Raw genomic sequence first — 19072 nt, forward strand, 5'->3', positions numbered from 1 at the left:
AATATCCACTAACATTTACTATAAACCCACTCTCACCATTTCCTTGTCCAAACCTCCTCCATACCTATCTCCTGTAAGAAGACAGTTCCTTTTACTCAGCCTTCTAATCTTTGCCTTATTGGTTCTCGAGATCAGGCTTTCTGTTGAAGACTTCTGCAATGTACACCTTTATCAGGAATTTGATGTTAAGAGTGGATCGACTGGGCTTATATTAATTGGAATTTAGAAGGATGAGAGGATATCTTATAGAAACATATAAAATTATTTATGGATCGGACAGGCTAGATGAAGGAAAAATATTCCCCATGTTCTTGAATTTTTTGAAGAGGTTACTCGGGAAATTGATGAGGGTAAAGCAGTGGATGTTGTATATATGGACTTCAGTAAGGCCTTTGACAAGGTTCCTCATGGAAGGTTGGTTAAGAAGGTTCAATGGTTGGGTATTAATGGTGGAGGACACAACAGTGGTGGGTCTCATCAGTGACAATGATGAGTCGACGTACAGGATGGAGGTGGAGCTGCTCACAGGATGGTGCAAATCCCACAACCTCATTCTCAACGTGGGAAAAACTAAGGAGATGGTGGTTGACTTCAGGAGGGCGGGAAAACAACACCATACACCTCTGCACATCGATGGAGCTGATGTGGAAAGGGTCAGCAGCGTGATGTTCCTAGGACTCCACCTGTCAGATGACCTGATGTCCACAACCAACACCACAGCACTGGTCAAGAGAGCCCAGCAGCGACTACACCCTCTCCGAAGACTACGGAAAGCAGGTCTCCCCACTACACATCTACGAACTTTTTATAGGGGGACAGTCGAGAGCACATTAACCAACGGCATCACTTCCTGGTACGGGAGCTGCAAGGCGTACGAACGGCACCAACTTGACAGGATTGTGAAGACCGCCAGCAGGATTATTGGTGCTCCACTCCCTTTCTTGCTGGACATATACAGGAAGAGATGTATCAACAGAGCCATCTCCATCATCAAAGACCCCTACCACCCATCGCATCACATATTCTCCATCCTGCCATCTGGGAAGAGGTACAGGAGCATTAGCTGCAAAACCAGCAGGATGCTCCTCAGCTTCTTCCCGCAGGCTATAAGACTGATAAACGGACTTAGCCCCCTGCCAAAGTATCGCGCACCAACCACCAACCTGGACACACTGCAGCAGCTGTCGATCGGAACGCCTGTTGATGTTTAGTAGAGAGTAGAGTGTTTAATTTAATTTGTTCATGATATATGTATTTTTATTTCTATTTACTTGTTGTTATTTGTACTGCACACTGAACGGACACTGGTTGAGCAACGTTTTTTTGTTTCCTCTGGGTATGTGAGTACTCAGGAAATAACAATAAAGATATACTGATACTGATACTGATACTGATACTGAGTAGCAAGATGGATTCAACAGTGGCTGAATGGGAGATGCCAGAGAGTAATGGTGGATGGTTGTTTGTCAGGTTGGAGGCCAGTGACTAGTGGGGTACCACAGGGATCTGTGTTGGATCCACTGTTGTTTGTCATGTACATCAATGATCTGGATGATGGCGTGGTAAATTGGATTAGTAAGTATGCAGATGATACTAAGATAGGAGGGGTTGTGGATAATGAAGTAGATTTCCAAAGTCTACAGAGAGATTTATGCCAGTTGGAAGAGTTGTCTGAAAGATGGCAGATGGAGTTTAATGCTGATAAGTGTGAGGTGCTACATCTTGTCAGGACAAATCAAAATAGGACGTACATGGTAAATGGTAGGGAATTGAAGAATACAGGTGAACAGAGGGATCTGGGAATAACTGTGCACAGTTCCCTGAAAGTGGAATCTCATGTAGATAGGGTGGTAAAGAAAGCTTTTGGTGTGCTGGCCGTTATAAATCAGAGCATTGAGTATAGGAGTTGGGATGTAATGTTAAAATTGTACAAGGCATTGGTGAGGCCAATTCTGGAGCATGGGGTACAATTTTGGTCGCCTAATTATAGGAAGGACGTCAACAAAATAGAGAGAGTACAGGGGAGATTTACTAGAATGTTGCCTGGGTTTCAGCAACTAAGTTACAGAGAAAGGTTGAACAAGTTAGGGCTTTATTCTTTGGAGCGCAGAAGGTGATGAGAGGGATAGACAGAGTTGACGTGGATAAGCTTTTCCCACTGAGAGGAGGGAAGATGCAAACAAGGGGACATGACTTGAGAATTAAGGGACAGAAGTTTAGGGGTAACATGAGGGGGAACTTCTTTACTCAGAGAGTGGTGGCTGTGTGGAATGAGCTTCCAGTGAAGGTGGTGAAGGCAGGTTCGTTTTTATCATTTAAAAATAAATTGGATAGTTATATGGACGAGAAAGGACTGGAGGGTTATGGTCTGAGCGCAGGTATATGGGACTAGGGGAGAATACGTGTTCAGCACGGACTAGAAGGGTCGAGATGGCCTGTTTCCGTGCTGTAATTGTTATATGGTTATATGGTTATATGGTTATATGTTGGGGGTAATCCAGAACCAGGGGTCACAGTTTAAACATAAGGGGTAGGCCATTAGGACTGAGATGAGGAAAAACCTTTTCATCCAGAGAGTTGTGAAACTGTGGAATTCTCTGCCACAGAAGGCAGTGGAGGCCAATTCACTGGATGTTTTCAAGAGAGAGTTAGATATAGCTCTCAGGGCTAACTGAATCAAAGGATATGGGAAGAAAGCAAGAGCGGAGTACTGATTTAGGATGATCACCTATGATCATGTTGAATGGCGGTGCTGGCTCAAAGGGCCAAATGGCCTACTCCTGCACCTATTTTCTATGTTTCTATGTTTCTAAGATAGAAGTGTCATGGGGACACCATCACCTAGAGATTCGCCTCTTAGTCATGCACCATGCTGATTAGAAAATAGATCACTGTTCCTTCATAACCACTGTATCTACGTACATCCTGTAAATCATGCTCAAGTGCAATGTGGGAACCTTCCTCTCAAGGACTACAGACATTTAAGAAGAGGACCTGAGGAAAGTAGCAATAAACATCCATATTCCAAGGATGAACATAAACATTCTTCATTCTACATGGGAAATACATCTTCAATTTCTTAAATTCAATATTGTCTGAAATTTTGTTTTGTTAAATGACACCTTTGATGGGTTCTGAAACAATAATAGGGGAAGTGACATAACACAAGGTACGTAGCCAAAGCAGACGTCAAATAGAAACAACAATGTCAAATAACATAAGCAATGTCAAATAGAATGATACCCGAAAGAGAGTTCAAATGTACAAAAATGTGAACATTAGAAGGATAGTGAATTTTAACTATGATGTAGCTGATGATTATTAAAGCAATTTAATCAATGGACTGGATTGCATTAGTGGATGATTAAGTAGATAATTCTCAGCTTGCTGAAGTGCACATATAAACATATTCCAAGCTTCTATGCATAGCCAATGCAGTGTAGAAACATGAAAAACATACTGGAGGTCATAGTCCAGGAATAGCTCATGATTGTACCAAACTGAGATGTCCAATGAAATTCATATTAGTCCTTCCTGCATACACCAACCATGCCTGGTGTATCAAAAAGTCAAAATTGTATTAAAATTAATTTATCTGATATAGGTTTTTGACAAAAGACCATCAGATTCAGGAAAGAGGACACAATTTCTGCTTCCTGAAACCAAATCACATCTCACAGTTTGCAGCCCAATCCACCTTGTGCAACAGTCACAACAACAAAAACTCAAAACACTGGGACCCGCAAAGAGCAAGCAAGACCTTGGGCCACAAAGGGAAGTTAGTGTAAGGCCCAAGCTGAGCCATGTTCCACCCACTGCATTTTAATTTGTGTTAGTCTGTTTCCTTTCCTTTAATATTCTTTGCAATTTATAGGTACACTTATTTATTATTCTTCAGATATTTTAAGTAAGGCTTTAGTTTTTAACTGATTTGAAAGGCAAGCATCATTTGAGGCCACAAATCAGAAATATTATGTTAAAAATCATATTTTTTAGTTCCCAATGCATTGAAGAAATCAGTAATTATAAATTCTATGAAATGGTGAATATGGTGGGCTCCTTAATTTCAATTTAAGTTTAAACATTTTGGAGAAATTTGCATTTTATTGTTTCAAAGCGTCAGTTGATAATGAGTTAAAGTGTTATTTGTGCACGACATAACAGCAGAGCAATATTGTTGTATTGCATAAGATTATAATAAGGTGCTTTTAAGTTAAATAAGTATGATGGTAGCAAAAAGGATGTGTATGTAACTGGGATTAATAAATAAAGTGATGATCAAATTTTGTTCTCCATGCAGAAGGAACATAATATTGAGATAATGTAACATCTATACAGCAAGATGATGCAAGGCAGAAAGGGGTCTCATTAAATATAAAAAATGGAAGGCAGCTGAGATGCAAGAATACATTATCAAGACTTCTACCCTCAGTCATTTATCATATATTTCTGAGCTATTATTATTAAATAGCTACTCACCATGTGTGAGGCCTTTCAGAAATAATTAACTATCATGAAACTAATAACATTTTCAGAGATTTGATAGAAATGTTTGAATTAATAAAAGGGATAGACAAGATAAACAATGAAATTCTATCCCTTTGAATTGGTTAAGAATCTCTAAATCAGGTTTTAGATATTTTCTATTTTCAATTTGGATCCTACTATTGCTAATGATGTACAACAAGATGGAAAAGAAGGCTTTCAGGAGTTATGGGCAGGTTAAGTGAATGTGCAAATGTAAGGCAGAGATAACACATTGCAGATGCAGAGTATGTGAGGATATTGCTCTTTCTCAGGAGGCTTTTATCACATCCTTAAATCTTTTCAGAAAGTCTGGTGTGAGACATATCAACCACAAAACCCACATGTTGTAACCAAATGAGATTGTCGAGGGTTTCACCGCTGCGAATGTTAGCTTGGGAGAGAACACTTGCATAATTTTACTTATCCTGCTGGTGCAGTGCTGGTGAAATTTCTTCCAGTATCTTGAGATGTCCACTGTACAATACAATACAATACGGATTTATTTGTCACATTGCACATAAAGTGCAAGTAAAATGACTATGTCAGCAGCGGTACAATGAGAAAGAACACACAATACACAATAAAAATTTAACACAAACATCCACCACAGCATTCATCACCGTGGTTGAAGGCACAAAAATTGGCCAGTCCTCCTCCATTTCCCCCCGTGGTCGGGACCAGAGTCCAGAGCCAGTCCATAGTTGGCACTTCCCCACCGGAGACCGCGGCTTCAGGATGGTGTAGGCCGCAGGCCGGTGGTCGAAGATTTAAAGTCCCCGCCAGAAGCACCGCAGACCGCAGGGCCGGCGGTCGAAGCTCCCCTCCAGGGGTGATGTTAAGTCCACGCCGGGCCCGCGGTAGAAGTTGGCCGCGGGCCGGCATTCGGAGCTTCTTCTTCCCACGGGTCGCCCACGACCCACACAAAACCCACAAAGAAATGATCAAAAACACACTTTAAAACATACTAAAAAAACAAAAAAAGTTGAAAAAAAAGGCACGCTGCTGACTGGGCGCCGGCTTGCAGCGCCCCCACCGACCGTACGTAGCGACAGTCTAAAAAATATAGTAGAGACAGCGGTCAACGCTGTAGGAACTCCAGGGGATTCATGCCAGGTTCGAGAAACTGGTCTTCAAATACCCTTTTCCTTAAAGTCCATCTGAGTGGATTTCATCATCTCAAGTTTGGTGGCTCCTGAGATATAGAAACTGGGTTGATACATTCTAGATCTTACTGTAAACCTTTAATAGAGCAAGACAACCTGCACAGTCCAGTTTTGATTACTTCAGTTCTGATGTATGGATTGCAATTAGTTGTGATGATTGGCTTCACTCCTAGAAGGATGTTTGCTTGACACCATTCTTCATTATGAATGATTCTGTTGTAGACCTATTGGTTTCTATCATAGGTTGCCATTTAGCACCAGGCTACTACTCAATTGCCTCCTCCAAGTGCCAAAAACAGCTTCCCAAACCATAGAATGCATTCCGTCCAAGTTCTGATTACGGGTATCAACCCTAAATGTTGAGGATCCCATCTTGCAAATGCAAAATGGAAACAGAAATTGGTAGTCAATTTGAGGAGGGTATTCCCACCAATTAATGTAATCAAAGGTTTTAGTGAAGTTGAAGAGGGCTACGCATTAACTGCAATGTTTATGGAATTGTGCTATGGTAAAAATCATGTCCATTGTGTGGAGGCACAAGACACAGCAGGCATTAGAATCTAGAGCAAAATGAAAACTGGTAAGACTTTGCAGATTAGACTGCATTTGAAGAGGCAAAGGGATGGTCAACATTTAAGATTGAGACCTTGCATCAGCATTAAATGGAATCCACTCTATGATTTGGGAAGCAGGTTTTTGGCATTTGAAGGAGGCAATTGTACTCTGGTTCTCTGGTGCTGTATTTCCCTGTGGGTGCAACAGTCAGTCTTGTTCCTTCATTACATCTTTGCTCCCTTCCACAATGCATTTGAGAACTGGGCTTCTTGCTCCTGTATCTGGGGTATCAGTATTAATCTCAGTGCACTCCAAGCTGTGCTATGAATTTTCAACTGTGGGTCGAGGCAATGAGTTCCTCTAGTTAGGAGGAAAAGTCTTCCAACTGGTGTGTGGGTCTCCTGAAATTAAACCTTGTAGCGGGTATCGAACCCAGTGTTCGGAAGCCGCGGTCACGTGACTCGGGAGGTGCTGCTGTATTCGAGCGGTTTCACTTTCGCGCCAGAGTTGTGTTGATGACCACTGTTGTGGTCAGACGTGTTTGCAGATACCTATATGCCAAGGAGCTATTGTGTTAATAAATCCGTTCGGAAAACTTGGTTGTCGTCTTTGCATTCGCCAAAACCTCATCATTTTATGCCGTTATGTTATTCTAAAAAGCAGTACAATTGGCACTGCTTGAAAGCGTTAAGTGTTGCACATATTTCTGGGGATTCTCAATGAGTCCCAATTAGCTCCTTGAATCCAGCACAAATCAATTTCTAGACTGTTATACAATGAAAGAAGTGACTTTATCTTCTTGAATTAATTCTCCTTTAAAAAGTATTGGAAATCAAAGGATAAAAACCTTAGACCGGGGATGCATTCAAACAGAATCTGCTCAAATGACTCTCATAAGATGAAAATCCCTTTAGTCCCTTTAGGGTGAACAGACCTGATTTGCATGAGTACAGAAAATGTTTGACAACCGTGCTACAAAACTGAATAACATTACATGTCATAATCAGAAAACAATGTACTGAATTATTTCTCACATATCATTTTCTTTTATCCTTGCATGAGGATTAATTTGTAATCCTTTCAACTGCCTAATCTGTATTTTGTATAGATCAGTGGGTAGCACAAAATAAAAACAATCAAACCACTATTCTTAAAGCAATGCTGAAACCGATGGAACTAAATCCTGAAATATTAGTTGGAAATAATATTTTACTTACTGGCAAGACTATGAGCAAAGCTTGTAAAACATAGATTGTAAAATTGATTTTGTTTTAATTAATCCGGGGTGTAGACTGTTTAATCATTGATTGAGGCATTGTAGCGGTGCCTGCTAGCGCACGCAGATATCGAACCCGGCGTTCGGAAGCCGCGGTCACGTGACTTGGGAGGGGCTGCTGGTTTTGTGGTTTTTCCCTTGCGCGCGTTAGTTCAGCGCTGACCACCGTTGTGGGCAGACGTGTCTGTAAAGCCTGTATGCTGGTTATTGAACTTTCGAATAAAGATCTGTTGAAAACCCCAGTAAACATAGAAACATAGAAACATAGAAAGTAGGTGCGAGAGTAGACCACCAGGTCCATCGAGCCCGCACCGCCATTCGCTCATGGCTGAACACTAAACAGACACACTTACCCACAAACAGTAGACACAAGACACAGAACACAAGACACTACCCTCCCCTTTATACCGCTATCACCCCTCTCCACCCCAAGAACCTCGTGATCTCCTGGGGGAGGCAAAAAAACGGATAAAAACCCAGGTCCAATTCGGGAAAAAAATCCGGGAAATTCCTCTCCGACCCCAATCTAGGCGATCGACACTTGTCCAGGAGATCACTCAGGTCTTACTATACTAACCATACCTAGGTCCATATCCCTGCCCTCTCCCCGTAGCCCCTTATCCCCTTGGCAGCTAAAAAACCATCTATTTTAGTCTTAAATATATTTAAAGTTTCTGCTTCCACTGCTCCCTGGGGCAGTGAATTCCATAAATTAACCACCCTCTGGGTGAAGAAGTTCTTCCTCATCTCAGTTTTAAAAGAGCCCCCCCTTATTCTGCAACTATGTCCCCTAGTTCTAGTTTCCCCGATCATTGGGAACATCCTCGGTGCATCCACCCGATCAAGGCCCCTCACGATCTTATATGTTTCAATGAGATCGCCTCTCATTCTTCTAAACTCCAAAGAGTAGAGTTCCAGCCTACTTAACCTTTCCTCATATGTCAATCCCCTCATTGCAGGAATTAATCTTGTAAACCTTCGCTGCACTGCCTCCAGGGCTAGTACATCCTTTCTTAAGTATGGACCCCAGAACTGTACACAGTATTCCAAATGTGGTCTCACTAATACTGTGTACAGCTGCAGCAAGACCTCCGTGTTTTTATACTCAATCCCCCTAGCAATAAAGGCCAAAACTCCATTGGCCTTCCTGATTGCTTGCTGCACCTGCATACTAACTTTCAGTGATTCATGTACTAATACCCCTAGATCCCTTTGCGTTGCATTACAACGCAGCTCCTCCTCATTTAGAAAATAACTTGCCCTATCATTTTTTTTCCCAAAGTGAATGACTTCACATTTATTAGTATTAAATTTCATCTGCCAAGTTGTTGCCCACTCACCTAGCTTATCTATATCCTTTTGCAGACTCTTCCTATCCTCCTCATCCCCTACTTTTCCTCCCATTTTTGTATCGTCCGCAAATTTTGATATATTACACTTGGTTCCCTCCTCCAAATCATTTATATAAATTGTGAACAACTGGGGTCCCAGCACCGACCCTTGCGGAACCCCGCTAGTTACCGGTTGCCATCCCGAGTATGAACCATTTATCCCCACTCTCTGCTTCCTATTTGTTAGCCAATCCTCTACCCATGCTAATATATTACCCCCAATCCCATAATTTTTTATTTTTAGCAATAGTCTCTTATGTGGCACCTTGTCAAAAGCCTTTTGGAAGTCCAAGTATACCACATCCACCGGTTCCCCTTTATCCACCCGGGTTGTTACTTCCTCAAAGAATTCGAGCAGATTCGTTAAACAGGACTTCCCCTTCACAAAACCATGCTGGTTCTGTCCGATGAAGTCATGTTTATCCAAGTGCCCCGTTAGTGTTTCTTTAATGATTGTCTCTAACATTTTACCCACCACCGATGTTAGACTAACCGGTCTATAGTTACCCGCCTTCTGTTTACTTCCTTTTTTAAATATAGGTGTTACATTGGCCATTTTCCAATCCACTGGGACCGTTCCTGCCTCCAGGGAGTTTTGGAAAATTATCACCAATGCATCCACAATCCCCACCGCTATCTCCCTCAAGACCCTTGGATGTAATCCATCAGGCCCAGGGGATTTATCCTCCTTCAGTCTCATTAATTTCCCTAATACCACCTCCTTGGTGATCTTAATAGTATTTAGCTCCTCCATTCCTACCGCCCCCTGTTTATCCAGCGTTGGAATATTTTTTGTGTCTTCTATGGTGAAGACTGATACAAAATACTCGTTTAATGCCTTTGCCATTTCCATGTTCCCCACCAACAACTCTCCAGTCTCACCCTCCAATGGACCAACGTTCACCTTAGCCACCCTTTTTCTTTTTATATAGCTATAAAAACTCTTACTATTAGTTTTTATGTTGTTCGCTAAATTCCTTTCATAGTCTATTTTCCCCGTCTTAATTAATCTCTTAGTTATTTTTTGCTGACCTTTAAATGCTTCCCAATCCTCTACCCTCCCACTATCTCTGGCTACCTTATATGCCCTTGCCTTCAGCCGAATACTATCCTTTATAGTTTTACTGAGCCATGGCTGACTGTTCTTACCCTTACCCCTTTTTTTCTTCATAGGAATAAATTTTTCTTGAAGGTTATACAGTAGTCGTTTCTCAGACCACTAAAGCATGACCAACCTGTTCCATCACAGTATAGCCAAGCTTTTTCACCACATTCTTGAATAGCGCTGGTAAATAAGATGCCATCAATTTTAGATTTAAAATCAACAATTTACTTACATTAATTGGCATATCTTGGAAAGAGCAAATTTCTGTCAGCTTTCGTGTGTCGAAATGCTTCTTAACTCAAGTAAAGTAATTATTGCAATAGCGCAATAGGCATAAGTATGATGGTGAGGTACAGTTAAGGGCGTGTCCCACTGGTGCAACTGTCTTCGACCTTCAAGGTCGAGGGCACTCGCCTGGAAAATCTCGAGCAGGATCGACTGTCAGCGATTAAACCGCGAGCTGGATCAACCCAACCGCACACACACACACAAACACATTGCAAAGGTGGGAGCCAGGGAAAGTGGGGGAGCGCTGTCTGAAATTCACACCCGCGATGAACAGAAAGGTAAAAGACGGCTGCACAATGCGGCTGCACAGTGTACGGTAAGTCCTTTAGAGAGTGCGGGGGGGGGGGAGAGAAAGGAGCGTGGTGGCGAGAAGGGGAGAGAAGTGGAGAGAAGAGGGGGAGAAGGAGTGGAGACACTTTTAAGAAGCCTGACAACTTATCATAAAGTTTAGCGGGCATTTTACATTACCGGTCGGTTTTCCTTGGTCCTGAAAAACCCAATGAACCAATTAAAATGCCCGGTCAGTGAAGGAAATTGACTACGGCTGCCCTCTGCTGCCTGTAACTACATAGCGACCCCACTCCATAGTACTACGAGTTCAAAAGAACCACGCCAAAAGAACAATTTTTACTTGCGGAAATTTTTTCAACATGCTGAAAGATGTTCCTCGACCAAACTGAGGCCTTCTCTCGAGCATGAAGGAAGGTTCCAGTGACCTCATAGGAAATCCTAGGACCACGTGTCGACCATGCTGCGAGTTTGAGTCGAGGGAAAACCCTTCTAAACTCACAGATTAGGTCGCTGCAGTGGGAAAGCCACTTTACAACGAAAATCTTGCTTTTACCACATAGTCTGGCATGAGGCGGCGCCCAACTGCAGCAGCTCGACTGCACATCCGTCTGTCTTTTTAAAATTTTTGTCCCGTTAGATGTATGTTTTTGGTTTTAATTTTAATTATTTTTTAGCTGTGTATATGTGGGGGGCGGGGGGGGGGGGGAACCATTTAATCTCTTCCCTGTACGGGTCCCGACTTTTCGCTGTCGGGTCTCTGGTGTCATAGGGCCTAACATCGTAGAGCCGGCGGTGGCCTCCAACCGGAACCAAACTGAGGGTTCCAGTCGCGGAGCCTGCGGAGCCTGCGGAGCCTGCGGACTCGCCATCATGGAGCTGGCCGACTTTGGAGCGGGGAGAGCTGTGGTGGCGTGTGGGTGCAACCCAACTTCGGAGCTTCAGAGGCTCTGGCCGCAGGCCCAGTGGACAGGAACATCGGAAGCTCGCAGGTCCCTGGTGGGAGACCGCTTTTCGGAGCTCACACAACGGCAACTTCTCCCGCCGGAATCGCGGGGTTTAAATGACTCGAAGCGGGGCCTGACATCACCCGTCATGGCTTAAACAGGAACAGGAATTACCATCGCCCGCCGGGGGCTTTAACATCGTGAGCCCCAGTTGCCTCGATGCTGCAGTTGGACTGCCGGTCCATGGGAGAAGAAGAAAGGGAAGAGATATGACTTTTGCCTTCCATCACAGTGAGGAGGTGTTGGAGATTCACTGTGATGGATGTTTGTGTAAATTGTGTTAAGTGTGTGTCTTGGTTTTTTTGTAATGTCATGACTGCAGGAATGAAATTTTGTTCTAACCTTGTCTGCTTGAATGACAATAAAAGGTATTCTATTCTATTGTATTCTATTCTATAGATTCAAACAACACACGAATACAAATTGTATATAAATTATCCAGCAAATAGAAAAAAAAACAATTCCATGGTAATGCAAAAGATGTCCTTGCACTACCCTAAGAATCTAATACTTTGGTTGCTTTAGTATATTATTTTACAGGGCTGTTAAAAGCGACCTCTATATACATAGCTTTTTATATCTACCCATTGTTTCCCTTAGTAGCTATAAAATTAAGAGCCAATCATCTTGTAGCCATTGAAATTCCAGGAATACAATCCATCTTTCAGGTAATGGGCCAAACCTGCAGGATTCGCCCCGATAGTCTGTGTGTGATCCAACAAGTGCGCTCTGTAGCTGTAGCGTTTCTATTTTATTGTAATCTTGGCTTCAAGACACAAATGTCTGCACTACCACAGTGATTTTACTTTTTTTTGCAGCTGTCCCAGACATTTTAATGATCAATGTACAAGAACCTCTTTGGACCCTTGCCAGCTTGAGATTTTTTCCATTTAAAAAGCGCTAACTTACCCTATTGAAACCAAAGGGAATGACCTCACATTTTCCTGCATTGTATCCATTTGTCACAGTCTTGTCTGCTCACAATCTATGAATATATCTTGTTTAATTTAATGTCTTTGGAATTTAACACATACAGTTACACGGAAAGCCAAAGAGTAGCGCTCTTTAGAAAGTCTTGATGGTGAATGGTGTAATTGTTAATATTTGCAGAAGAACACCTCAAGTTGTTTGGATTGGATTGCCTTCAAAGTTGGTATTAATTATGACTTTTCCTTCCTAAGACAATTAAAAAAATCAAATTTCCTGTCACCACATTTGGTTTGATACTTTTCTCTGGTCGGCTCCATTACAAGCTGCTCAAAGAATCCATCGCAGAGGCACTCACCAAACTATCTTTTTTGGGGTCCTGAACCAATCTGATTTTCATTGTCTACCTGCATATTGAAATCCCCAATCACCACAGTGGCATTACCTTTGTTACATGCCAGTATTATCTCCTGCTGCAACTTACACCCTACATCCGTGCTACTATTTGGGGGTCTACTAAGTAGATAACACCAATTAGTGTCTTCTTGCCTTTGCAATTCCTAAACTCAATCCACAGTGACTCTACCTCGTCAGTCCCTAAGTCTTCCCTTGCAAGGGACTGAATTCTATTCCTCACCAGAAGAGCTACCCCACCTCCTCTGCCCACCTGCTTGTCCTTTCTATAGGATGTAAAACCTTGAATATTAAGTTCCCAGACCCGATCCTCCTGCAGCCACATCTTGGTAATCCCCACAATATCATATCTACCAACCTCTATCTGAGCCTCAAGCACATCTACTTTACTTCTTATACTTCCCGCATTTAAATACAGTACTTTTAATTCCTTACGCATCTCACCATTCACATTGATCCCTACTACACTTGGCCATACTCTCCCATCCCTTTGTGAGCTTCCTATCCCATTAATTCTGGGGTCATTAACTATCCCTTTACTCCCTTTCCCTTTAACTCCGTCTTTGACTATCCCATTTGACACCCCCCCCCCCCCTTATTTAGTTTAAAACCACCTGTGTCGCAGTGGCAAACCTGCCTGCCAGTATGCCGGTCCCCCCACCTGTTAAGGTGCAATCCGTCCCTTTTGTACAGTTCCCCCTTACTCCAAAACAGATCCCAGTGGTCTAAGATTCTAAATCTCTGCCCCCTGCACCAATTCCCCAGCCACACATTAAGTTCCTGTATCTCCCTGTTCCTGCTCTCGCCAGCACGAGGAACTGGAAGAAAACCGAAGATAACCACCCTGGAGGTCCTGCTTTTCAGCACTTTTCCGAGCTCTCTAAAGTCACGCTTCAGAATATTCATCCCCTTCTTTCCGACATTGTTTGTGCCAACGTGCACTAAAACTCCGGCTGTTCACCTTCGCCCTTGGGGATTTTCTGCACTCTATGTCCATGACATCCTGAATCCTGGCACCCGGGAGGCAGCACACCATCCTCGAATCCCATCTGTTGCCGCAGAAACACCTGTCCGTACCTCTCACAATGGAGTCTCCAACCACCACTGCATTGCCTGACGTCGGCCTCTTTGGTTTTGGCTCAACAGCACTTTTTGCTTTGCAAAGCCAGAGCGCCGCACAGTGTGTCAAAGACTTCTGTCCCGACAGCTTTTAAGTGTGTGAACCTGTTCACAAGAGGTACAACACCCGGGGACTGGTGCATTCCATGTTTACTTCCCTTTCCCACTGTCACCCACCTTCTCCCTTCCAGTACCTTAGGTGTAACAATCTTGCTGTAGGACTCGCCGAGGAAAGACTCAGCCTCTCGGACGAACCTGAGGTCATCCACTTGCTTCTCAAATTCCCTAACTCGGTCCTAGAGGAGCTGTACCTGGATACACTCTCACACTTGTAGCAGCCAGAGGCTCTGTGTAATCCACATAAGCTCTGTGTTAAGTCTGTCATTGTTTTGGTGCTCTTTTTCAACAGTTTTCCCCCTCTGACTCACCTCTTTCTCTCCTGCCACATGTACATCAGCCAATCAGTGCTTGTTCCTGCTTCTCCTTGTTGCTGCTTCTTCAAAATCCATTTCAGCTCTGTGTTAAGCCAGTCGGCATTTTGCCGGTCTTTTTCAACTGTTTTCCCCCTTTGGCTCACCTCTTTCTATCCTCCCACATTGGCTTCAGCCTATCAGTGCTTCTTCCTGCTTCTCCTTTTTGCTGCTTCTTCAATATCCACGTAATCTCTGTGTTAAATCGGTCTGCATTTTGCCTCTCTTTTTCAACTGTTTTCCCCCTCTGACACCTCTTTCTCTCCTCCCACACGGGCTTCAGCCAATCAGTGCTTCTTCCTGCTTCTCCTTGTTGCTGCTTTGCTGCTTCTGGTCGGGTCAGGTCTGAAGAAGCGTCTCGACCCGAAACGTCACCCATTACTTCTCTACAGAGATGCCGTCTGGCCCGCTGAGTTACTCCAGCATTTTGTGCTAATCTTCTTGTGACTTGTTTCATAATGTATCCCCCCTCTGCCACTGGATCCTCGACTTTCTGACCCACAGACCACAATCAGTGAGGATAGGTGACAACACATCCTCACAATAATTTCCAACACTATCACCCACAGAGAGCATTATTTCTACTACACTCATTATACACTCATGAATGTGCCGCCCAATTCATCTCTAATATCATCAACATATTTGCAGATGACACCACTTTAGCCAGCCAGATTGCAAACAATGATGAGCAGCGTACAGGATATAGAGAACTTTATAACATGGTGTCCCTCTCCCTCACTGTCAGCATGACAAAGGAGCTAATTATCAACTTCAGGAAGTGTGGGGTATAAATAGGAGGAACCTCATTGAAACATACAGAATAATGAAAGGCTTGGAAAAACTGGATGTGGATGTGAACTAGAGGATGTTTCTACTAGTGGGAGAGTATAGTACTAGAGGTCATAGCCTCAAAAATATAGGACGTTATTTTAGGATGGAGATGAGGAGGAATTTCTTTAGTCAGAGGGTGCTGAATCTGTGGATTTTTTTGCCACAGAAGGCTGTGGAGGCAAAGTCAGTGGATATATTTAAGGCAGAGATAGATAATTATTGATTAGTACCAGTGTCAGGTTATGGGGAGAAGGCAGGAGAATGGGGTTAGGAGGAAGAGATAGATTAACCATGACCCACCTGTTCTGGCCCCTTGCCGGGTGGCATTTGATAAGTTTGTTCCCCTGACGCTGTCGGGTCTAGAGGATGTGGTTACCCATATCAAGCCATCGGGTTCCCCATGTGATGCTGTCCCTCCTCTTCTTTTTAGAGAGGTCTTCCCGAGCATAGGGCATTCGGTCCTTGCCATCATAAACAGTAGCTTGTCTTCCGGGGTTGTCCCCATAAAATTTAAACATGCTGTGGTGCAGCCATTACTCAAGAAACCAGGCCTGGACCAGACTGTCCTGGCCAATTTTAGGCCAATCTCAAAGCTGCCATTTATCTCGAAAATCATGGAGAAAGTAGTTTATGCCCAGCTGAAACTCTTCCTGGATGAGCACAACATCCGGGAGGTCTTTCAGTCTGGTTTCAAGGCTATGCATAGCACAGAGTCGGCTTTGCTAAGGGTCTCTAATGACATCCTCCTGGCAAACGACTCCGGTAATTATGTGGTTCTTGTCTTGCTGGACCTATCTGCCGCCTTCGACACCGTGGACCATGGAATATTAATTTCCCGATTACAGCAACAAGTGGGCATCTGTGGCAGTGCCCTGGGATGGTTCAGGTCCTATCTGGCAGATAGAACCATGTGTGTAAGCCTTGGTGGCCTTGAATCCTCCTCTGCTCCCTTGGCATATGGGGTTCCACAGGGCTCAATTTTAGGCTCCCTGCTTTTCTCCCTTTATCTACTTCCACTGGGCTCAATTTTAAGAAGGCATGGCATCTCCTTTCACTTTTACGCGGATGATAGCCAGTTGTACATGCCACTCAGGAAAGAAGATAATTATTCCCTAAAATCACTTCTGTCTTGTCTTGAGGACATTAAGTCCTGGATGGCCTTAAACTTTCTGGGACTTAACGAAAAAAAGACAGAAGTGATTTTGTTCGGCCCTAATGGCTGCCGTGAACCTCCCTCTGTTGACTTGGGTCCACTTGCAGTGTTTGTAAAGCCAACAGTTTTAAACCTGGGTTTTATGATGGACAGTGATTTTAAATTAGATAAACAAATAGGCGCAGTGGTTAAGTCCAGCTTCTTTCACCTAAGGAAGCTGGCAAAGGTGAAGCCCATTCTTGAGCGGCAGCATTTTGAAACAGTAATCCACGCCTTTATTACATCTCGGCTGGATTACTGTAATGCGCTCTACACTGGAGTCTCGCGAGCTTCGTTGGCGCGTCTCCAGTTGGTCCAAAATGCTGCCGCTCGCCTTTTAACCGGAACTCGAAAGAGGGAGCACATTACCCCAATTTTGGCCTCCCTTCACTGGCTTCCAGTGCACTTTCGAGTTCATTTTAAAATTCTTTTATTTGTTTTTAAATCTTTGAATGGCCTCGCCCCGCCTTACCTCTCTGAGCTGCTCCACCTATATGCTCCTACCCGGTGCCTCAGGTCAGCGGATCAGCTGCTCCTTGAGGTACCAAGGTCTAAGCGGAAGCTCAGAGGGGATAGAGCCTTTTCTGTTGCTGCACCGGCACTTTGGAACACCTTGCTGCTGCAGATCAGACAGGCCCCTTCACTGTCCATCTTTAAATCCTCCCTAAAAACGCACTTTTATTCACTGGCTTTCGACACTGGCTGAGACATTGTTCCTGTTTTAGTGCTTTTTTTTTATAGTCCTGTCGTCTTAATGGTTTTAGTTTTGTGATAACTTTTTGTTGATTTCCCTTGTACAGCACTTTGTGGTAACTGATGTTGCCTAAAAGTGCTTTATAAATAAAGTTATTATTATTATTATTATTATTATTAATGATGGAGAAGACTTGATGGGCCAGATGGTTTAATTCTTCTACTATCACTTATGATCTTATGAAACCCTATTCAGCATAATTGGTGCCAGAGCCTCAAGTTCCAGGGCATAAATATTACCAACAATCTGTTGTGGATCAACCAAATTGAAATGATAGACAAGAAGGCACACCAATGCTTTGAAGCCTTCTGGGAACTGAGGACATTTTGCATGTCTCCAATTACTTTTTCAATCTTTTTCAGATGTACCATATGCTGTTGGTTTGCAACACAGATGTGTTTGAAAACTGTTCTGCCCAACACCACATGAAATTGCAGAGAGCTCTGGATGGAGCTCATTCATCACACAGATTAGATACCCCATCATTGCTCCAACTGATGTACTTGATTGTATTAACTGTATGTATAATATTATCTGATTTGGAAGGGTAGCATGTAATACAAACTCTTCACTATACCTCGGTATATGTAACAATAATAATCTAAACTAAACATAAATTTGACTGATCAAAACATAACTGAAAATGTTGGAAATACTCAGCAGATGAGGTAGCATCTGTGGTGTTATGGCCATGAATAAGCTGTCAGATGTCAAAGGTCTTTATTCAGCACATCAGCAAGCATTCTGGAGAGGCATGTGGGAAGACTAATTCCAGGGTGAAAGTCAATAGAATCTATATAGTATCTCTAAAATAAAATAAAAAAAAAAAAAAAAATGTCTCTGAATTCAAAGTACATCAATGTTTTTAAGAGCAAAAATAGACAAATATAACAGTACAATACAATTTCAGAAGCTAAATTAGATTGTTTACTTTAATATTGTGAATCTGATAAATGTTTAACAGCGTTGAGGTATAGTGGTATCTTGGGAGTCCAAGTCCATAGGTCCCTGAAAGTGGTGAAACAAGTAAATGGAGTGGAAAAGAAGGCATATGATATACTTGCCTTCATTGGTCGGGGCATTGAATATAAGAGTCAGGAAGTCATGTTTCAGCAATATAGAACTTTGATTACATTACATTTGACGTATTGTGTGCAGATCCATTTGCCCCGTTACAGGAAGTATGAGTGGGTCCAGAAAAGGTTTACCAGAATGCTGCATGGATTAAGAGGGTATTAGCTAGCTATAATGAGAGGTTGACCAAACTTGGCAGAAACAAGAAACTCCAGTTGCTGTTTTACAGGAAAAAAGATACAAAGTGCTGGAGTGACTCAGCAGGTCATCTTCTTCAGGGATGCTGCCTGACCCGCCGTGTTACTCCAGCATAGTGTATCATTTTTTGAGGAAACTAGGTGTAGCGGCAGATTTTTCAAATCTTTCAGGAAATTAACTCCCTAACCACTAATTGGGTGAGATGGGATAAGGCGATTATCTTCGGTACGCATGCAAGCTGCCTCAGAGACCTTCAGAGCTTATCCTTTCATAAAGCTTCAGCACACAGTCTTTTAATGAATATTTTCTTTATTGTAGATATAAAACAGTAAGAAACATCCAAGGTTTTTCCAACTTGTTCCGGCAATCTTCTTCGAACTCCAGCTCATTACTTCAGATACGAGAAAACTCCTCGTGTCTCCATGCTTCACATGATCTTGACATGTGGCTTTACATGCTCGACATGTGGCTTGCCATGGTCGAAGGATTA

The sequence above is a fragment of the Leucoraja erinacea genome, chromosome 6, assembly GCF_028641065.1.
Source record: "Leucoraja erinacea ecotype New England chromosome 6, Leri_hhj_1, whole genome shotgun sequence".
Classification (NCBI taxonomy): domain Eukaryota; kingdom Metazoa; phylum Chordata; class Chondrichthyes; order Rajiformes; family Rajidae; genus Leucoraja; species Leucoraja erinaceus.